The sequence below is a fragment of the Mytilus californianus genome, unplaced genomic scaffold (assembly GCF_021869535.1).
Source record: "Mytilus californianus isolate M0D057914Y unplaced genomic scaffold, xbMytCali1.0.p SCAF_2, whole genome shotgun sequence".
NCBI lineage: Eukaryota > Metazoa > Mollusca > Bivalvia > Mytilida > Mytilidae > Mytilus > Mytilus californianus.
This window is the reverse complement of record NW_026262668.1, coordinates 126,253,191-126,277,990: the sequence shown is the minus strand read 5'-3', so window position 1 is coordinate 126,277,990 and position 24,800 is coordinate 126,253,191. Positions and strand designations below refer to the sequence as shown.

The window sequence follows — 24,800 nt, the reverse complement described above, 5'->3', positions numbered from 1 at the left end:
GGAACCACACAAAGTAAAGATGAAACCATATAAACCCAAGGTAAAACCAAAGAACACAAAGATAAAACTACAAAACTTTATGATAGTAATACCATAACGTAAAAAAAGGAAATATACACCTTAAAGATGAAACCAGAGAACGTAAAAAAGAACCAAACAATTGAAAGAACAAGAAGAAATCATATAACTTTAAAAAACCTAAACGTAAAGATAAAAGAACGGAACGCAAATAAAGAACCATACAGCTTAAAAAAGAAACCACATATCTCAAAAAACTAAAACCACTTAACATAAAGATAAAACTACAGAACGCAAAGAAAGATTCACACAACTGAAAGAAGAAACCACATACCCAAAACTAAAACCACTTAACATAAAGATAAAAACACAGAGCGTAAGGAAAGATTCACACGGCTTAAAGAAGAAACCACATATCTAAAAAATAAAACCACTTAACGTAAATATAAAAAGACAGAGCATAAGGAAAGATTCACACAGCTTAAAGAAGAAACCACATATCTCAAAAATAAAACCACTTAACGTAAAGATAAAAACACTCACACAGCTTAAAAAAGAAACCACATATCTGAAAAATAAAACCACTTAACGTAAAGATAGATAGATCGTAGAGAAAGAACCACAACATATAAAATCCCATAACATAAATAGTATTTGCCTCCTAACACAGTTTTGGTATTTCTGTTTTGACATTCTGCGTACAACTTTACTTTTGGGCATTACACATGCACGATCTTGTTCTTCTGTGCGATTCATGACTGCAGTAAATATTCATCTAGAAAGCACAGTAGTCAACAATAGTTTGACACACAGTATAGACTCTTGCCTTTTTAAAACCATATGTTGTATGACAAGTTGCTAGGTTTCTATCACATTGATGTGTATACCTCACATATCCTTTTAATATGTTTCAAAATTAACTTTATAGGTATCAAAATATACTCAAAAACAAAAGAAACGCTCCACCTCTATTATTTTTTTTTGGAGAAAAAAAATCTACTTTTTTTAAATGATTGGAATGAGTCAAAATTTTGACACCATATTTCTGAAGTTATAAACAACAAATTCTGTGAAAATGAGACATTTCTTAACTTCAAATTATGACATCTCAAAAACACATTTTTAACCCAAAAAAAACATGTTCCCAAAATTATGAAACCTAAGGTCATCCGTATCTTTTCCTATGAAAACAACGAAAAATTACTTAGTTTCAGTTTCTTATTCCAATTCTTGTCTGATGACCATTTTCAAATTCACTTATCTCAGACTATGTCATTCTTCGTAAACTCTGCATTAAATTCAAGGTGAATGAAATATATTTCTACAAATTTGTATCGAAATCAAGAAATTGTGAAACTACTATATATATATATATATATATATATATATATAACACTCAGAAACTTGTCCACCCCCAAACGTGTCCGATTCCCCCAAACGTGTCCATATGACGTCACTGAACTGCAACACATGGTAAACGGTGAATTAAACTGCACAAAACTACTCATTAATTACAATGTTTATGATCGCTCTAAATATGCATGACATATTTGCCACTGATCATTAAGCAATCAACAGCCCAGAGTTGATTTATGTAAAAACCGGCGTTGAACAAACTAATGCTAATAAATGACCACTTAATCAATAGTTGAAGCACTGGGGAAACGTATTTGATTTTTTAAGTGTGAAGTATCCCTATTCAAAATTCAAAACAATAATAATCATATAAATAAAAAAATAATAAAACAACTACAAGTAAAAAGAAATTTGTATTGTGCCATTCTTTTTCTTATCTGATGTCTGTTAATTTGAAAGCAGAATTCAGTGATTTCATCTTTCACTGTGGATAGTGTGCTGCATGTCTTAGACAGTTGTCTATACGCATCACTCCATCTTCCCCAGATTTCCTTGAATAGCGGCTTTAATATTTTTTTTAAAGCCTGCAACCAAAACCCGACGTCATCAATCGTGTTCCCCATCATTGAGTTGCCGTAAATGTTATTGACGTCACTGAGGCCATATCATTGCTGAAAGTTTTGAGACGTTTTGGCGTTTTAAAATGGACACGTTTTGGGGATGTGAAATCGGACACGCTTGGGCCATTTGAGATTTTATGGACACGTGTGAGCGATAGGGACACGTTTGGGGTATTCGGACACGTTTGGGGGATGGACACGTTTGGGAGTGTTACATATATATTATATAGTGTGGTGTGGTGCGTTATTTGTGTTGTAAAGTATATTTAATATATCAAATTGAAACTGCATGCTTAGTTCTGGATGAATTGATACTAGAATTTTGATTTAAAGTTGAACAAATAATTTCAAATCAAACATGCATAAATTAAATTCTTAAACTTTTTGATAGGTAAATTAAAATACTTTCAACGCTTTACTTCAAGTAGTAAATTATAATTTTAACATTATTATGCTAAATGTATGACTACTTTATTATATGCATTCGCAATGTTCGTTCAAGTCAATTTAATGTGCAAGGAGTCAGGTCCCCTCTCTCTAATTGGAAAATATTTTAATATTCCCAAGACATATTTACTTATTTCACCAATCTAACAACGTGTAAGTAACGTTGGTCTTCTTCCAAATGGCAGTAAAACTCTTGCCAATTTGGGACGTTCGTTTGTCTGTGCGGGATGTACAAGTACGCAGCCACGTCCGGTGAGAATGGGGACAGTAAATCCGATGCCTCGTGTAGAGAGAGTGCCATGCTATCTGCACGTTAAGAATCCTTTCAACAACTCTTTGTAGAAAGCCTGTTGCAAGGCAAAATTTCTGACCCTATCCAATATACCCTCATTTTCCAAAAATCTTTATCTCGTTCGGCCTCTATTACAGTACCTTCCTATTGTAATTATGCTAATTTTCTATCTCCTGAAAATGCATTAGATATTTGCCGATGGACGTTAAGCACACAACCATCAATAAATCAAATTTCACATTTTTTAACAGCTTAGGTCACATAGTCTATGGTGGACACATAAGATTTCTAAAAATGGTAAATTTCATTGCATATCCTTATATTTATATTAGACGTTATTTTGACGAAAGGTAAACCGTAGTGAATTATTTTTATAAACAAAAGGAAGATTTTGATTTAAGAGTACCTTTTGTGATCGTGAAAATGATCGCAAAATGTCCAGTGTCGTATTTGTGTCATTGCAAAAATCATTAAAAAGGCACTAGCTGTCAAATTCATGTTCACCGATTTGACTCACATTCTCATATTTGATTTATAACATACTAAAACTTATGTCAAAATTACAATAAGTCTGAAATAAACAGTTAAGAAAGCATGTACTCGATAATATATATCAGAATTTCGTGTGTATTTTAGTCTAGACGCCATCTAATTAACTATCGAGATGACCTCCGAATACTACCGACGGTAACATAACCCGATATAAACATAAACATAAATATAAATAGATTGCTACCTCGTGCAATTGGATTTTTATAGGTCTGTTTGATTTCATGTTATAGGTTAAAAAAATAAGCTAATCAATGTTTTTACCTGTATAAGAATGATTTTTTGTGGATCAAATCAGTCAACTAATTGGTTCACCTTTGTTTCACTTTCTTTTCCTTTTAATGGTTAAACACGACTTATGCATGCGTAAACAATCTCTAGCTAATGGGTTAAATTGAAGGTCACATGAATACGGATTTAATGAGGTCGAACTATTCACTTGCAAGTGAATAATTCATCAGCAATATTTCTTTGCTTATTTTGACAAAATTATACCAAATTGGCTGCTAAAAACGAATTATTATTTCATTATTTCACTTTTATTAATCATTGAACCAAACGAAATCATATTCTATTTTTTTCATATCTCGTAGCTAGTGCCCCTTTAAAAGCATTATCCTTCTGTAATTATATGAACAAAAAATTATGATTGGTACATTAAAAGACTGGACTTGTATTACTTGTTTCCGGTTCACAATTTCTAGGGGTTAAAAAAAGTCAAACTATGATGGTTCAGTGCCATTTGATAAGGTTTTCTAAATTAACTAAATTCACACCGGCAAGGTCGTCGTGCCCTATATCAATCGTTATCTGTCTATACACCCGTCAATATTTTATGTGGTATATTAAAATCAAGATTGCCGCATCTGACATCAATCATTTTTATGAACAGTATTTATATCTATAAGAGGAATATCCTTGTCGATTTTTTTGCAACAACTTGGTATATATACACTTATTCATTTAGGTTAAAATAAACTCACAAATTCTGAGAAATATCTCTTTGAGCCAGGGTTTCAATGGAAAGTGATAATTAGGTTTGGTGTGCTACTGCAAATTGACTTCAAATTTGCGGCATGTGAAAATCGGAAGAAAATGTGATAAAAAATTTGTTTTTTTTAAATTATGATTTTCATTGAAAATAGATTACCAGTGTCAAATTTTTGGATATTTTTCTTTAATCACAAATTTAAAGAAATTAGATTAGGTGTGTTATAATTTTTTAAATCGATTGAGGATGTCCTATTTGCAGCAATAACTGAGCTTTTATAAAAAAAAAATACCTCAAAATTGGAGACTATTCTTTTTGTGCTAAGATTGTTAAACGAAATTTATAACATAGACATTATATGATATTGGGATGTAATTTCGAATTGATCCCAGGAAACAAAAATTATCCGTTGTCTGCCATATGCAAAATTACCGTCAAAATGTTAAGAAGAAATTTCATAGATACATAAAAAAATATCCCGAAATATTTCCTGGTTTAAATTTATTGTGTTTAAAATTTTCAATACCACGAAACGTCTAAATAGCGGCAATGACAACAAGAAGAAAAAACGACATATAAATATATCCACTCGTTTACGTTCTTATACTTTGAGATAGCACACGTTTCAGTCAATTTAAGTACATCAATTGATAACAGAAATATTATTTTCACGATCAAAATAACGCTATCCTGATCTTTCACGATCAATTTTGATTAAAAATTAACAAAACATTCCTTTTAAAAATTAACCTGTACATTTTCATAAAAGATACATATTCCATTTTACTGTACTACCTGCGACACGAAAGATTTAGTTTAAAATAAGTCATGAATTATTGCAATGTGACCATTATAGATTTAAAACGTGTTTTTCCTTAATGATTTGCATTTAGCGTTATGTGTCGCCACTTGTGTTTTCTTAAAAGTACTGTATTTGATCTTTACCTTATGTATATATTGTGCCCACTACTATTGAGAGAGTTGAACCGTTTTGACAGACATCTGTCTTTTTCGGATTTTTTCCCGCTTTTTGATAATAAAACGGATTTTTGTTCACAAATTTTGGAGTTGACATGCACGATCCAATCCGATACCAGATCTTACAGGATCCGATCGCAATGTTTATCTTGTGTATTCTTTCGTGATAATTTTTCTTCATAAAGCTTATGACAGTTGTTTCTGTAGGCAATTGAAAAAATTGTCTTGTCCGTGTATCGGCCTTCTATAAATAAATTCTGCCGATTCCTACTCAAACAGAAAAAAAGGGAAAATGGTATAAAAGCGGAAAAAAAATTTAATACGTCCGAAGCGCTTTTCTGGGTGTACTTTTATCGGGAACGTTCAAATCTACCCCAATGATGTAGAAATACAATGTGTATGATAGAATACTCAAGTAGCTATATGAACAGTAGGGATCTACAAAGAATAGTCAAATCCACCTACCGTTAACTTTACTTGAGGGAGTTGGAACCTTAGCTTCTTCATAATTTTCAAAAAATTCGAAGAAAGGTATGTGATAAATCATGTCAGTGCCAAATCACCGACTATACTACAACGGTGATGATAATGCCCTCGAGGACTACATGCAGCAGACCACCAACATCTATACCGATGCTAGAAAATGAAAATAACTTTTCATAAATTTCGTGCGTCGTAAGCACTTTTTTCTTCACCAGAGGCAACAGTAACCAACCAAAAAAAACCAATCTGATTGAAATACTGATCCAGTGTCCATGCTTTGCTTAACCACTAGAGAGGTTCCTAATTCATGGCAGATCTTGGCCGAGGAGGGGGGTAGTACATTAAAAATTCCAAATTCAATTAAAAGAAAGAAAAAAAGTAAAATGACATATTCAAATCGCGTGTCCAAGTGGAAGTATTTTTTTTTAAACAAAAACAAAACCTTATGTTTTGACAACAACAGGGTAATTATAATTTTATCAATAAAACGAGTCATTTAAACTGTTTATCCATTAACTGTTGGGTGACATGTCGGGATTACTTATTTTGGAGCCATCATTCGTCATTAAAGTTTATAAGATTTTAGTTTGGGTCAACTAATTTATACGATGTATTTGGTTTTCAGTTTGATTTAGAAGATATACCGACATAGCTTGATAATACAATTAATTATCTAATTACTACCACAATTGTATATTAATAAGTATTGTAATTTTCATTGTTATTAAAACATGTTATATCAGTATTTCAAACCTAATCTTGAACTCTATTCAATTTCTGGAAATTTATAGAAATTTATATGTGACGTCACATTGTGCGTCGATCTCTTCGGCTAACATATACTACGTTGTTCGGCTGTGCCTTTTTATGTGCTGATTTAGGTTGTTTTACGTATTCGTTTTTATTCTGTAGTTAGTCACCACTTCGGTGTTAACATGTATATCTATTATATAGTCATTTTTATAAATTTACTGTTTGCAAAAGTATGAATTATTCTAAATACTAAGGATTTTCTTATCCCAGGCATATAACCTTAGCCGTATTTGGCACAACTTTTTAAAACTTTTGGTCCTCAATGCTCTTCAACTTTGTACTTGTTTTGGCTTTCGAACTTTTTTGATCTGAGCGTCACTGATGGGTCTGGCGTCTAGCGTATTAAATTATAGCCTGGTACCTTTTGATGGCTATTATTTGTGTGTGTCTCTGTCCTGTATGTTCTCCCATTTATTTGTATTGTAGTACTGTCATGTAGTCCTGTCATTTTAATGTTATATTTAACATTGCCATAAAAGCGGGAGGTTTGGTTAGCCACAAAACTAGGTTCAACCCACCATTTTTTCTTAAAATGTCCTGTACCAAGCCAGGAAAATGGCCATTGTTATATTATAGTTCGTTTCTGTGTGTGTTGCATTTTAGTGTTGTGTTTCTGTTGTGTCGTTGTTCTCCTCTTATATTTGATGTGTTTCCCTCAGTTTTAGTTTGTAGCCCGGATTTGTTTTTTTCTCAATCGATTTATGAATTTCGAATAGCGGTATACTACTGTTGCTTTTATTTATTTCATGTATTCATTCATATAATATCCCACCCTTTATATGTCCATTTTAATTAAGGAGTTTATGCAAACTTTATATACCTTAGTTAATTATATTTAATGTGTAGAAACTATAAAACTTCTGTTTTGGAAATGATATACTTAGATTAATAGTCGTATACAGCTGTGAGATGTCCAACCCTGAAGATTTCAATTCTTATATTTGTTATAAACTTATGTCATAGATATAACACTGATCTCTTTACGTACATTGTGAGGATACATTCGTCCTTGGTTTTACAAGATAGATCACTTCCTTTCAGGAATATGCATCTTTTAGAACCAAGCCTATTTATCGTATAGGTATGGTATTTATTGGTAAGAAAGATAGCTAACTATATTATTAAGACATTCTCAATAATATATATATAACTTATATGTAACGTTCGTCGCCTTTCCGTTTCTCTTGTGTTTTGAAATTATAAAGCATTTCCAAACAATTTTCTGTAACGGACAATAATTTAGACAGTACATCCAAAGAAAGAGGGAGACTAAGAGATAGATATATAGATAGACAGATATTTTATTCTCTAAAAAGAGAAAAGGGGTTTCTTTCACGAAAACTTGTAACTTGATTTTGATTTTCATACGAGTTGTATACTTGAGAAAGGTTATAAACTCATTGCACAATAAAGCACTTTTTCAAAAAGGAAAGAAAATCATGCAGAGATGTTTTGTTTGTATTAGATTTATTTTTTGAAATCTGATTTTTTTTAGTGGATGTAACGTGATCGAAAAAAATGTAACGAGTGTAAACTATAAGTTTTTTCATTTGTGAAAAAAACTAGATAGAAGTTACCAAGAGAAAAAACTAAATCTACACAACGTAGAAAGACGGACCTTACCGTAACCAAAATAAAAGAGAGTAACAGGCAGACGACAGTTAAAGAAAACACTACACAAAAAACGCATCACAATATCCCACATAAAACCGGGTTGAAGTTAGCGGCTCCGGAAGGACTAACAGTTAGGTTCCACTATTGAATGCAGTTAAAATCCGGGGATAAATTATATTATATTATTACGGATTGATAAATGTCGTTTGTCTAAAACTTAGACATTACCATTTATACAAAAGTTTGATTCTCCAGCTCTAAAACAATCCTGAATCTGAAAATTTGAAATGCAATCGCATCACTTCTAGTCATATAATATACAAGACTGTAGAGGAAAAAAGACATGACTTTTAAATAAAATATCACAAAAAACAACATATAAAAGCAAGGCAAAAGCAGCCCCTTTTGGATGAACTCATGATGTGCTCCTGAAGGGTAAGTAGTTTGTTATTAAATATTCAGTTCAATTTTCAACTTTACTAATTCACGTTTTATTGAAAATTGGAACTCTGCGGTAAAATCTCATGTGAAGTCTTTTCTTTTGAAGATAGTTATTGTTAATGGTGTAAACATTGCCGTTCAATTTTCAATTTGCATTTTGAGTCAAATAAGTTGGGTTTTTTTTAAATCAGAGTTCTGAAAAGACAGAAACTTTTACTTTGTTCAATCTCTTCCGTCACATCTAAATCCTTTTCGTGACTAATCCAAATAATCTAATCAGTTGTGGAGATATATCGAAGGTTAATTGGAAATTTAAAATTATTTTTATTTATTTATCCAGTATATATCTAAATGTTACCAATGCATAATTGACATGAATCAATAAAGAGATAATGTGTCGTGACCTAGTTTACAGTATTTCTGTTCGCTATATCCAGACAGTAGCTGTATTGTTCAAATGTTTACCCACAATAACTACGTGTTTTTCATTTAATCTTTATTAGTATTAAGATATAAATAGGTAATCAGATTGCAATGTTTTTATTCTTTTTAAATTAATCCTAATCAAACTGCTCTATTTTTTTCAGATATATTTAACCAACATGGCACAATTCGTAAATTCAAATGGACTTACTACGACTAAAAATTCAAATTCCTAGATCGGTTTCTATTACAGATTTTTATGTGATTAAAATTATATGCTTCAGTCCAGATCACGTTCAAATATGTTGATAATAGAAATATAAATACGTATGATTTTGATCTTTGATGAAGCTTCTAAAATTTTGGTGAAGAATTCTAACTTTTAAAATATGACATCTCACTTCGATATGTGTATGTAACCATGGACTTGAAAAAATAAGCAAACTAAAAGTTATTGTTCCAATGTAACTTTAATTTGAATTTTAAACTGTTGACGACCGTTAGTTTAATTGACAGAAAAGATAAACCTTTGTGTTTCATCTGTAAAACTACGTATAACTGTGCCACCATATACTTTTAGTTAATAAAATGTAATGTCAGAAAATGATTAAAACTATGGAAGCATATCAGTTTTCATATACTGTAAACGACGTTTTAACCCAAATTTTGTATAAATTATTTACATGATCGATACCCACTAAATATCAATATACTTGCACATATAATTATCTAAGTATATTATAACTGTTTATACCGTTGTTTATGTTTCAAACGAAATGTTGTATACATTATTTGATTGATACCCAAGAAAGTTTGATTTACTTGCAGATTACGTTATATTGTTACGTCTATTGATTTTACGTTAAATCATTGATGTTCAGTTTGTTGTTATAGTGCAAATGCTATTCCTTAACTACTATTAAACCCATTCTCTCAGTGAGGGCTGGGGTGCTTGTCTGGAGCCTGTAATCTATACAGTCATAGTATGTTTAACCTCGAGTCTCTTTGAGCAGGTATATAGTTCCCTTAAACATGACCATTGGTCGACTTTTTAAAATTATTTCAGATTTTTCGATGGCTACTCGGAATTTCCCGTAAATGATTTTTAAACATGACAATTGGTCGACTTTTTAAAATTATTTCAGATTTTTCGATGGCTACTCGGCATTTCCCGTAAATGATTTAATTTAATGGTCCTTCAATTTCACTGATAGTTGGTACTTAGACCAAATGGGATATAGAGGTATGGTGACCTAGACTTATTCTGCCTGGTAGCATTACCCATATGGCGGTGGTTGTCTGTTTGGCCTTACTGAGTGTAGAAATACACAGCAAAATAAAAACAAAAAAAGTGGCTGTACCATTTTGGGAAAAAGGTGAAAATGCAGCTATCAGGTAGTTTCTACATATGACGTAGATGTAAGAAAGAGAGTAGTGCTTTACTTTGACAGGTTTTTGTCTCGCCTGCGACGAAACATGTGTTATTTTAAGTTTTCTGCTGAAGTCAGTTTGATAGGAACTGCTTGTGATAGATTAATTAAATTTTCTATAACGTTGCATTACTATCAGTACATATCAGTTTGACGACTATTCCGAGTCCCTGCCCCCCGGTCATGGTCCAGTGTCTTTAAATTTATCATCAATTTTCAATGTTAAGTTATCTGCTTAAATCAGTATGATAGGAACTACTTGTGAAAGATCAATGATATTTTCTGTAAAGTTGCAATACTATCACAACATATCAGTTTGATGACGATTTCGAGGCCCTGTCCCTAGGTCATGGTCCAGTGACTTTGAATGAATTAGCCATTTTCAATGTTAAGTTTTCTGCTTAAGTCAGTTTGATAGGAACTACTTGTGACAGATCGATGATGTTTTCTATAAAGTTGCATTACCATCAGTACATATCAGTTGGACTACTATTTTGAGGCCCTGCCCCCGTAGGTCATGGTCCAGTGGCTTTCAAATAATTACCAATTTTCAATGTTAAGTTTTCTGCTTAAGGATGTATTTTTCTGACGTTTCAGTCTCGTTGAAATCTCGTTCTGGAATTATTTCCAAAACATGTGATACAAGTGGAAAATATCAATGAATTTAAAAAATATTATAATCAAACTTTACTCTGTGAAAAAATTGTGTATTTACAATTAGTAGTTTTTGAGTAATAAAATTTTCAAATTTTATAACCAATCAAGTCAGTCTCATTAGCCAAAATGTTGAGAAAATGAGATATATGTACATCTCATATCAATTTTTTTCTTTTCAAATTTCTTAGATATGTATTTTTTCAATCATTTAGAAATAATATGCTTTTTGTTTTAAAAAAAGAAAAAAATCCCAAATTTACAAAATTGACAACATGGTAAATTTGACACGAAAAAGCAACAAAATTTCATAAAACTTTCTTTTATTAACACCTACCATTAGTTTTTTTTAAGTTAAATTTCTTCAGATTGGTCCACTTCATCTTTAGTGAAAGTATGAAAAAAAGTTTAATTGTGAAACTGTGATTTTTTTTCATGATAATAGCCCAAAAATGGGTAAAAATTGATGAAAAATGGGAAACTCATCAAAACTGGGTACTTTCAAATGGCTGTAGCAAAAAAAAGAAGCGCACCACCATATGATTTTTTCTTCACCAATTATTTTTTGACAGGCATATAAACCCAAAAATCAGGTTAAGAACAAAGTTTAATTCTAGATATTTTTGGCTCCTCAGAGATGTACATCCTTAAGTTAGTTTAATAGGAACTATTTATGATATATAATTATATTTTCTATAAAATTGCATTAATGTCAATAAATTCAGTTTGTCGACCATGTCGATGCCCTGTCCCCTAGTTCATGGTCAAGCGACCAATGTTGCTGTTCATCAGGTTGTCTGTTTCTGAATTTTCTGCCGACAGGCGAGACATACTTCTGTGTCAGCAGTTTATTTTTAATAGTCCCACCATGATGTTTTCATTTCCACAAAAATCTTTTAACAGTCAATTAATGAGCACATTTCTTATGTTCAAACCCTTCCCTTTTTGTGATAATTCTATTGAACGACCAAGACTGCTTCTGCCAATGTTGAGCAGCTAGTAATAGTTTCGAGTTTTTATTATCTGAAACTACAAGACAATAAATACTTAACGCAAATGTATTTGATTGACAACTTACCATTTGTATATGTTATAATGCAGCTTGAGTATATTGACTTTTTGTTAGAATATACTTGTTTTTCTTAATTTAAATTAGCTAGAATTATAAAAACCAATATTTCCTTTATTTTGAGATATGTCTCAATAATAATAAATACTGACTTACCTCTTTGGTATATTTCCAATTTTTAATGATACGGTTGATCATATCAGGTAAGTATCTGACAACTTCCAGGTGCTTAACAGACATTTAAATTTGATTAAACAATTATTTTTTTATTTAAGAAAAGTCAATAATAATATATCGAGCTTTAAACGTAATTTATATAGTTTCAAATGTTATCTTGCCAATTCGTAACACTAGCATTTTATTGCATGCTACAATGAACACGTTATTCATATTGAACACTGAACCAACAACTAATTTCAACATGATTATGAAGATATGTAGATATTTACCAGACATACTCAAGTACCCATGTTTGTCTAAAAAATAGTAATGAAAATAAATTTCAACAGATTTTTTCTAAATCCAACGTTAAGAGTGCTCACTGTCTTCTAATATGTATACCAAAATTCAACTAAATCATTTGAAGATAGAAGTGGACAGTCACACACGACAGATGAAACCAAAACCATAGGAAGCCGTGAAACTTAATGGCTATTGCCATTTATGAACATTTAAATGTGTAACTAAAGTATGGTCCAGTAAATATCAACATTAGTGTTACTATCAGCGGGGGGTATGGCTAGCCATAAAACCAGGTTCAACCCACCATTTTTTTCTTAAAATGTCCTGTACCAAGTCGGGAATATGGCATTTGTTATCAAATAGTTCGTTTCTATGTATGTTGGCGTTAATTTTTGTTGCACTTCAGTGTTTCTGTTGTTCCGTTGTTTTCCTCTCATAGTTGATGTGTTTCCCTCGGTTTTAGTTTGTAACCCGGATTTGTTTTCTCTCAATCGATTTATGACTTTTAAACAGCGGTATACCACTGTTGCCTTTATTCACTTGTATTTTCTTAAAATAACAACAGAAGAATGTATTTGTGTGCATATTAAATGTTTTAGAATAAACCTTGTGTGTTAAAATCATATGAAAAGAGTTTCTTGTAATTTTAATATTATCGAAATTATTGGACCAATGCATGCATATATACTAAACTTAGTCAGTTTATGATGGTATGATACCAAACCCCTAACGGGAGGGATTGTGCTTGATTTTCATATGATGAAGACATAATCTTTCAATCGGTTTAATTGAGGTCTGGAGCTGGCATGTCAGTAACTGCTAGTAGACCTTTGTTAATTTATGTATCATTGTCATTTTGCTTAGTTTCTTTTGTTACCTATTCTGACATCGGACTCGGACTTCTTTTGAACTGAGTTTTCCTGTGCGTATTGCTGTGTGTTTGTTTATTCTACATTGGCTAGAGGTATAGGGTGGGGGGTTGGGATCTCACAAAACATGTTTAACCCCGCCGCATTTTTGCGCCTGTCCCAAGCCAGGAACATCTGGCTTTTGTTAGTCTTGCATGTTTTTCAATTTTAGTTCATGTATATGTTTTGGAGTTTAGTGTGACGTCCATTTTCATTGAACTAGTACACATTTTTGTTTAGGGGCCATCTGAAGTCCGCTTCCGTGTACGGGATTTTCTCGCTATGTTGAAGACCCATTGGTGGCCTTTGGCTGTTTTCTGCTCTTTGGTCGGATTGTTGTCTCTTTGACACATTCCCCATTTCCATCCAATTTTACTTTTTATATATTTATTACGAATCTATAACGTATTATCGACAAATAATATTTCATTCAGTGATTGTTGATCGCAAGCTAGCTATTTTTCGAGTTTGTTGCCGAAGTTTACATGATCGTGACATTGATAAACAATCAACACAGAACATGTGGAATACGTGACAAATAAGTGAACTGAAAGAGCCAAGATTTTTTTTTTCATATTTTCCATGCGTTCCCATTTGTTAATTAAAATTTTCCATAACAGTTGTTAAATGATTTGTTGTATTAAATTTGTTCTTAAAGAATCAGTTAATACTATTTACCTTCCAGTGCACGATTGTTTACATTCTTTCATCACAGTTTTCCCCTCACACTTGTGCTGTGCGATGGCAAAAGTTCTATCGAGAGTTCTCGTATTTAAGGTCACTGCATACGGGAACATATCGGCGAATTAGTGTACGGGAAGACAATAATTCAAACAGCAGTATATTTATGAAGATTTTGATAATATAAAGGATTTTCTTTTACAAGAAAGTTCACGTACACTGGTTTTATAGTAAAACTTGTCCATTCAAGTATATAAAACATATTCAACCTTTTTTTTTAAATTTGAAGTTTCGTATTACTTTAAATTTGGTTTCATAAGAGTGAAAACGTTATCAGTGATTTTATGATCAGGGGATCATTGGCGATAAAAAAAGATCGAAAAGTATAAATACCGGAACAATACTGGAAAACAATTAAAATCACTTAAGAATAACCTATTAACATATCCATTATCATGAGGAAAAACATTATTTTTTCTAAATTGTTTCAAGATGAAATTGTTACGGAAAACTATGTTTTACTAAAGAAAAATGTCAAAAGTCGTAACTCTTTCTTTTTTATTGTGTACATACATAATGATTACATATTACCTACACCAGTGTGAATTTATTCTCATTTTCGTTAACAGAAAGAAAGGAAAATTTAGGTTATTTAATAGATAAATGTTTATTAATTTATCTATATACTAAATATATGATTACTGTTTAGATCACCTAGCCCAAAGAGCCAAGTGAACTTTTCTCATCACTTGGAGTCCGTCGTCGTCGTCCGTTAACCTTTACAAAAATCTTCTCCTCTGAAACTACTAGAGTAACCAAATTTAACAAAACTTGACCACAATCATCATTTGGTATCTAGTTTAAGAATGTGTCCGATGACCCTGCCTGCCAAATAAGATGACCGACATGGCTATAAATAGAAGATATGGGGTAACATGCAAGTTTTTTCTATTATTTTGAAAACTGTTATATATAGAGAAAATCTGGTACTAATAGAGTGTTCGGAATGATGAGCTCTACCTATTGTCCATTATGTCAAAACTGTCAGAAGACTTCTTCTAGGAGTTATTGCTCTTAAATGATTTTTTTAAAATTTTTTGCCATATTATTTTGAAATCTTTAAAAGATAGAGAGAAACTTTAAATACTAAAAATGATCAGCAAGACAATATCTACAAATAAGTCAACAAAACCGAAATCGTCAGATGACTCCTTAATAAAGTTATTGCCTTTTAATCCGCGAAAACTAGAAAGATATCGAAAAAAATCCTAAACTTTCCAAGATCTTTCCCGAGCCACCCCGTAGTCCCGAACGCCTTAAAGATGGGTTGGTGAGAGCTGATTTATCACCCAAACCAGATTCTCCGTCATCAAGCTCTTGTAAGGGTTGTGGGAACAAACGATGTGTGACTAACAAGCAAATACTGCACACCTGGACATCAACATTCACTCGACTGATACGACATACACCATATTTTGCAATGTTAATTGTAAGAGTACAAAATGTACAAACACTGTGTATCTTTTTCAGTGTAAATGTGGTAAACAGTATGTTGGCGAGTCAGAACAACCGTTTCACAAACGTATGAATGGCCATGGCAATGACTATAGATATAAGAAGATGTTGTATGAGTGCCAATGAGACAACTATGACTGTAAGCCAACCTCCCTCTCAGTCGACATTTGAGATGTCCTGGTCACTATAAGGCAGATGTAAACCGACTGACTATCACTATAATTGACCACAACACTCCATGATCAAGAGAGGAGAGAGTCACTGGGGAAAGATTTTGAATACGAAAGTTGAAAACTTTTGCACCAAATGGTATTAATGAAAAGAAGTAGTTAAAATCGAGCAGTACTAGATGTGTTACTTCATTTTCCGATGTACAACTACGCACTCCCACCGGTTGTAAATACTTAATTTGTATCTAAATGTAGTTCAAATGAGTATATATTACTAAAACTCCAAACTTTCCATCTTTTGTTTTTATTTAATTTGTATATGAAGTTCAAAATTATTAAATTGTAGTTTTAACTTTTCTACCAACGATATTAAGTGTTTAATTTGTATAATGTCAAGATTTCTTAAAATAATCATAGCTAGTGACTTAATTTTACACCAGGCTGCTCACTCATACTGATGTAGGATATTTGGTATCCGAAATATTTATTGAATTTTGATTTTATTTGTTTCATATTTTTTAATCATTGTTTTTGTGTTGTTGTACACTTTTTAGACGTGTATGTGTATATAAGGATATATAAGGTTGTTGGTGTAAATCTCATATTAAACTCTCGTAATTTTTCCAACGGTGAATATAAAGTTTTATTTAAGAAGATTCCTTACGTTTTTAGCCAATGAGTAAAGAGAACGTTTATAGTCATATAATAAAACAGCATATTCACCTGAAGAAAGTGATATTCACCGCGCTTAACTTCACCATGTCTACAATATGTTTCAGTTAATAATTGACCTATAACGGGCAATTTAAGAAAGGTTTGTTAGAAATCATGTCAGTACCGAAGTACTGACTACTAAGCTGATGATACCCTCGTGGACTGATAGTCAACCAGCAGAGGTATAGACATATATTAGGAACGCTCAAAGCCGAATTCTTGAAAGCCAGGAATGTATTAGAACCGAAACAGTTTAAAGGCTGTATGACCAAAAAGGACCGAAAATTATAACCAAATCCATCCAAGTCAACTTTGCCTGGGGGAGTTGTAACCTTTGTTTCTTAGTAATTCATTAATTGATAAACAGACAATTTAAGAAAGGTTTATCATTAATCATGTCAGTACCGAAGTACAGAGCGGATGATACACCCGGGGACTGAAGTCCATAGGCAGAGGTACCGATCCAGTGTTGTAAAAAATGAAAACAACACTTCATGAATTGTATGCGTCCGAAAAGGCCATCTTAATTTACCATCATTAGGAACGTTCAAAGCCAAATATTTTAAAGCCAAGAATGTATAATAACCGAAACAGTTGAAGAGCTATATGATTGAAAAAGACTTAAAGGTAGTAGCCAATTCGATCTAAAGCCAGCCTTGCCTGAGGGAGTTGAAAACCTTAGTTTCTTAGCAATTTAAAATAAGTGTATAAACGTACATTATTAGAAAGGTTTGTTATAAATCATGTAAGTAGCAAAACATAACGTGCTTTTACATTTATATTTTTGTAAAATGTTTGATGTACAATTAGATTTGGAAATGACTGTCCTTAAATACGAAAGTTTTCTCTCTGGAAATGGAATAAAACAATTGAATGTATGCAAGATCAGCCAATCTTTTTTTAATTTTTTAAAGATTATCATTATAAATATTAAAATGTGCAATCATGACTTTCAACGATTAGAGACATGCATACGATTAAGATGTCCTTTTTTTTTGTTGTATTTTTCTCGTTTGGTTGCTCTCTCAAATTGATGTATACATAATTTGTATATACTGAAGCATCCTCTGCTCATATTTACGAGCCAAACACCAATATATCGCTAACCTACAACCACAGCCGTAAAGAATCGGTAAAATATCCGATTGATATATAGCTAAATTTGAATTGTGTACACATCCAAGGTTACTCATACATCCACAACCAATATGAAATCGCTTATTAGGAAACACAACAATATTTGGTCAATCTAATGAGGAGAAACATTAAAAGGCAACGAAGCAAGCCATAATACACTTACTTGTTCACTCGAAAGTTCAGATATTTCTATCTTGTTCAGTTCCATAGTTGATTACATCAGTTCAGTTGTCTCATCATCTGTAAAATAACATTATAAAAGTGTCTACAAACTTTTGCATATCCCTTGTTTCGTTTATTGGTAGATTTTATTGTAAATTCAAATACTGATTGTTAAAAAATAGGAAATAGGGCAAAAAAAGCTTTTGTGCATGTTGAATAGTTATAAACAAAATCAGCAACTAACAGAATATTTGAAGAAGAAACCACATAACTGAAAGATATAACCACAACACTTAAAGATAAAACCACAGAACGTAGGCTGCGTCGGAAAGTAATCGACCGTATGCAAGTGCAAGTATACATGTACATGTACAAGACTGATTAATTTTGGAACATTGAAATACGAAATAAAAGATGAATTTTGGTCTGTTTTGAATGGTTCTTATCACAACTCAATTTTCAAATAATTACAGACTTCCGTAGAGATTTTTCAACACGAAATAGGTTAACAGATGTCTTAATATTTATTTGCATACGGTCGATTTCTCTCCGACGCAGCTCATGTATAGAAACAACCATGCAGCTTAAAGAAGAAACAAATTAACTCAAAGATAAAACCACTAAATGTAATAATATTAACCACAACGTTTAGAAACCATAGACAAAGATAAAATCATATAACGTAAAAAACCAGTTGCCTCCTAACACAGTTTTGCGGTGTGTTCATTGGTTTTAATCATACTGAAACACGACTAAAATGTTTCAATTATCTTATTTTCTGTTTTTAAATTCTGCATACAAGTTTACTTTTGGGCATTACACAAGATCGTGTTCCTCTGTGCGATTCATGACTGCAGTAAAAGATTAACTAAGAGACATAGCGGTCGACAATAGTTTGACAAGCTGTATAGACGCTTGCCTTTTAATAACCATAAGTTGTTTTACTAGTTGCTAGGTTTCTGTCACATTGACGTGTATACCTCACATCTCCTTCTAATATGTTTAAATATAGAACTGTATAGGTAACAAAATATTAAATATATCAAATTGAAACGGCATGATTAGTTCTGGATGAGTAGAAACTATGAGTTTGATTTGAATATGAACAAATAATTTCAAATCAAAGATGCATAAATTAAATTCTTAAACTCTTTGATGGGTAAATGAAAGTATTTTGAACGCTTTACTACAAGTAGAAAACTATAGTTTTAACATAAAGCGATACTAAATGTATGACTACTTTATTATATACAGTCGAACTTTTTGTTCAAGTCAATTTAATGTGCAAGGAGTCGACATTTTTTATGTCGTATTATAAATCAAGATTGCCACATCTGACATCAATCGTTTTTATGAACATTATTTATATCTATAAGAGGAATATCCTCGTCGAATTTTTGACAACAACATGTAGGTGAAAAAAAAATAACAGATCTTGTGAAATATCTTTTTGAGTCGGGGTTTCAATTGGAAGTAATGATTTGGTATGATGTGTTACTGCTCATTGATTCCGGAGATTTAAAATTTGCGGCTTGTGAACATTGGAGTTAAATTGTGGTAAAAAAAACTTTTTTTTTTATTATGCTTTTCATTGAACTTGATTTCCAGTGTCAAATTTTCGATATTTTTTTTATCACAAATTTTAAGAAAACTCCTTCTATTCTGGGATTTGAATTAATTAAATCAGGTTTGTTATACTACTAAAAAATTGATTAAGGGTGTCCTATTTGCGGTAATCACTGAGATTTTATAAAAAGAATATCTTAGAATTGGGGAATCTTTTTTTGTGCTAAGAGTTTTAACGAAAGTTGTAACAAATGCATGATATGCCATTCCGAAATGATCATAGGTGACCAAAAATATCCGTTTGCTGCCATTTTCAAAATGATCGTCAAAATGCTAGGAAGAAAGCCAAACAATGTCTAAATGGCGGTAATGAGAAAAATAAATATAACCACTTACTTACGTTCTTATTGAGATAGCACACGCTTCAATCAATTAAAGTACATCAATTGATAAAAGAAATCTAATTTTCTGATGATCAATTTAAAAAAAAAAATAATACGATGTGGTATGATTGCCAATGAAACAATCAGTTGTCAGAGACGATGGCGCTTTATCCACCAGGGACCAAATGGCGTAGATATAAGTAACTATAGGCCATCGTACGACATTCAACATTGAGCAAAACCTATACAGTCTGGACTGGTCACAAAATGTTTCTCGATCACAAATGCGCGTTTCCTGCTTTTTCACGATTAATCTTGATTAAAAATTAACCCAAAAAACTTCATTTTTAACAATAATCTGAACATGTTCTTAAAAAACACATATTCCATTTTATTGTAACATATGAGACACAAGATTTAGTTTCAAATATATTATAATTTATAGGATTGTTACCGCTTTAGATTCAATACGTCTTTTTCTTTATTGATTCGCAAAGCGTTATGTGTCGCCACTGGTGTTTTCTTAAAAAGTACTACATTTAATCTTTACTTTAGTGTCCAGTACTATTGAGAGAGTTAAACCATTGTGATAGACATCTTTCTTTTTCGGATTTTTCCGCCTTTTGATATTAAAACGATTTTTTCAAAGATTTCAAAGTTGACAGTCGTGTTTCTGTGGGTAATTGATTACATCTAAAAGAATATATATATATAAAAAAGGAAAATGTATTTCATGCGTTTGAAGCCCTCTTTTGGATGCACCTTTATCGGGAACGTTCAAACATTCCCCAATGATGTATAAATACAATGTGTGTGATTGAGTACTCAAGGAGGAACCTACAAAGAATGGTCAAATCCACCTACGCTTAACTTTACCTGAAGGAGTTGGAACCTCAGTTTCAATAATTTGTAAATTTATAATTGAGAATTTAAGAAAGGTATGTAATAAATCCTGTTAGTACCAAACCACTGACTATACTACTAAGCTGATGATAGTACCCCACCAGCATCTATATCGTCCCAGTCCTAGAAAATGAAAATAACATCTTATAAATTTCGTGTGTCAGTAGCACTTTTTTCTCCAGAGGTAACGTTACATATGCCATTATTACCCAAAAAAAAACCGGTATGGTTAAAATACTACCTGATTTTGTGTCCATGCTTTGCTTAGCCACTAGAGAGGTTCTATACTCGGGAGAAATCCTTTTGTGACCAAAAATGTGTCCTTTTGCGCTACAACTCATTTGCGCCAATGTTACGGTTTTGCCACTAGTTTTAGAAATACCTCGAATCATTTGCACCAAAAAAAAGGTAAACGATTGCGCAAATTAATTAAAAAAAATAATGACTTCATTTTTCCTTTTTAACCTGATATGGGACCAGCAGTTTACATTGGCGAAGGTTATTGTTTTGGTACTACTTACATGATTTATTGGAAACTTTTTCTTAAATTTTCCGTGAATTGATTAAGAAAGTATTAAGAAACTAAGGTTTCAACTCCCTCGGGAAAAGTTAACCTTAGACAAATTTGGCTATTTTTAGATCCCTTTCGGTCATATAGCTCTTCCCGTGTTCTGGTCTTATATATGTTTTGATTTCAAATGTTTGAGTTCAAGCGTTCCTGATGAAGGTAAATCCAGAAACACGCTTCTGACGCACAAAATTAATAATGTTATTTTCATAAGCACCGGGTCTATACTACTGGTGGTGGACTGTTAGTCCGTGAGGGTATCATCAACTCAGCAGTCAGTGCTTCCGAACTACTGACCTGGTTTGTTATAAACTTTTATAAACTTATCCGTCGATATAACTAAATCAAAATAAATAATTAAGAAACTAAGGTTCCAACTCCCTCAGTAAAAGTTGACCTTAGATGAATTTGGCTATTTTAGTTTTGGTCATACAGGCTAAGCTCTTCGCGTGTTTCGGTCTTATCAATCTTTGGCTTTCAAATAGTCTCATTTGTTTCCTTTTACGACAATTGGTTAAGGATTATTATGTACGGTAAATATCTCTACAGGTAAATTGACGCAAATTAATTCCGTAAATTACGCAATTCATACCTTTGAAAATTAATATTTTGGATAAAATGATGCATCTTGAAAATGGCAAAAGGATTGCTGCCCTTAACTCATGGCAGATCCTGACCTGGGAGGGGGTAGCATATCAAAAATTCCAATTCAAGTAAAAGAAAGAAAAAAGTAATATGACATATTCAAATCGCGTGTCAAAGTGGAAGTTTTACACTTATGTTGACAATAACATGATAATTATAATTGTTTTATCAATAAAAACGGGTAATTTAAACTGTTTATCCATTTACTGTAACAAATTTTGGAGCCATCATTCTTAATTAACGTTTACTTCATGTATTCATTTATATAATACCCCATCCCTTGTGTGTCTGTTTCAATTAAGGAGTTTATGCAAACTTTAAATACCTGAAGTTATTATATCTAACGTACAGAAACTTTATAACTTCTGTTTTGGAAATGATACTCAGATTTATAGTCTTCTACAGCTGTGAGATGTGCCATCCTTGAAGATTTAAATACTAATATTTATTATAAACTTATGTGATAAATATAACACTGTTCTCTTTGTTCACATTGCAAATCAATCTAAAAAGAAAGAAGGGGTTCCTAAATTTGATGAAAACTTGTAACTTGATTTTGATTTGATTTTCATACGAGTTGCACAATAACACATTTTTTTTTCAAAAAGGAAAGCAAACATGCAGAGATGTTTTGTTTGTTTCAGAATTCATTTATGAATTCTGATTTTTTTCAATGGATGTAACGTGATCGAAAAAATGTTTTAAAATGCAACGAGTGCAAACTAGCTGTGTGGATGCTGTAGAATGTGTCCCCGTGCTTGTAGTGTATGCCCTTATATTTTACCGTTATGGTTTTTTGTTTGTGAGAGATCAGTCTACTTATAGTATTTATTATAACTTTTTTTCTATTTCTTTAAATTTAAATTTATGTTATCATATTTGCCCCCTTCAAAGGTTTTACTTAGTATTCTTATATTTGCTGTTCTTGCTGTTTTTGTTATATGTTTGTTATGTTTTACTCATGTCTTAACGTCGGGCAGGTGGTCCATGGACACAGTACAAATATAGTCCCTATTGAGGACAGTGTATTACTTGCTAAATTTTGTTCATATTCTTTCTAAATTTAATTCTTTATATTTTATGCGGGAAATATAAAGTAGTCGGATGAAATTTTATGTTTTTGAATAACTTTGGTTGATGTATTTTTAGGTAAAGTAGCCAATTGGTTTAGTTTAATAAGGTCAAAATTTAGTATGTCTGAACCTGTTATACTGAATTATAGATCTCCTTAACATAGAATTGTCCATAGTTTGAGTCAGAGCTAGGCAACATATGTACTTTCACGTTACTTCAATCTGTCGATACCTATATTTTGGCATTGCACAAGGTCGTGTTTTTCTCAGACTGTTAATGACGTCATTAAACTGAATCCATTGGATGTTGGATGTGTACTGATTGATATTTTAGTCTTAGATACATGATTTTTTTTATTAGTTGTTATTGTCTTTGAACTATCTGTCAGTTACTGTGAGTACTCTCAGATCTGTACGTACTGTCTTTTAGGTTGTTAGGGATGAGGGATGGATATATACCTTGCCACGTCCTGTCTGTGTTTTTCTTTGTATCGATCTGATTCAGCTGATTTTTATAGTTTGTTCTGATGTTGTGCTGTTACACCACTGTCCCAGGTTAGGGGGACGGTTGTGTGCTCACGAACATGTTTAACCCCGCCACATTCTTTATGTGCCTATCCCAAGTCAGGAGCCTGTAGTTCAGTGGTTGTCGTTGGTTCATGTCTGTCATATTTGTTTTCGTAAATCGTTTTGTTATAAATTAGGCCGTTAGTTTTCCCAATTGAATTGTTTCATATTTTTCATGTCGGGGCCTTTTATAGCCAACTATGTGGTATTGGTTATTCTCATTGTTGAAGGCCGTACGGTTGCCTATAATTGCTTACATCCACTTTATTTGAACTTTGGTGGATAGTTGTCTCATTTGCAATCATACCACATCTCCTAATTTTTATATACGGTGTTTAATTTTGGCAAAAAAACAGGGTAGAAGTTAGCAGGAGAACAAACAAAAATATATATGCCGTAGAAAATTAACCGCAGCCGAAAGAGAAAAAGAACATGCAGACGATATTTGAAAAAACTTCACAGAAAACTTAAGATTGAGCAACACAACCACGCATCAAACCAGGATGAGGTCAGCGGCTCCGGGAGGGATAACAGTTCAGGTTCCATTATTAATCCAGTTAAGATTAGGCGATAAGACATTTTATAATTACGGATTGATGTAAATCGTATGTCGAACCCTCAGACATTACTATTTATACAAAATATGGACATTTCGATTCCCTAGCCCTATAACAAACCTGAATCTGAAATGAAATCACATTACTTCTAGACAGATAATTTACAAGACTGTAGAGGAAAAAAAAGACTTGACTGTAAAACAAAACATCACAAAATACAACATATAAAACTAAAGTAAAAGCAACATGAATCCCTTTTGGATGAACTCATGGCGTGCTCCGATAGGGTAAGTTATTTATTAAAGAATATCCAGTTCAATTCTTTATTTTACTAATTCGCGTATTATTGAAAAGAACTCTGTGGTTAAAATCTCATGTAAAGTCTTTTCTTTGAAGTATTAAGTTATTGTTAATGGTATAAACATTCACACGTTGTCGTTCAATCGTCAATTTACATTTTGAGTCAAATAAGGTTGGTTTTTTTTAATCAGAGTTCTGAAAGAACAAAATGTTTTGTTTTGCTCAATATCTTCCGTCACTCCTATACCATTTTTGGTGACTAGTTTTATATATGGAAGGTTAATTGGAAATTTGAAATTATTTTTATTTAT

General features: G+C 32.1%; 1 protein-coding gene across 1 annotated transcript in view; it reads right to left on the bottom strand.

The window, feature by feature from the left end:
• Window positions 1–12,443, bottom strand: part of LOC127730931 (uncharacterized) — a 41,677-nt gene extending 29,234 nt beyond the window's left edge. Inside the window, exon 1 of the mRNA XM_052239562.1 lies at window positions 12,335–12,443. The gene's annotated coding sequence lies outside the window, so the exon portion shown is untranslated. The remainder of the gene's footprint in view (window positions 1–12,334) is intronic.
• Window positions 12,444–24,800: the final 12,357 nt, after the last annotated feature.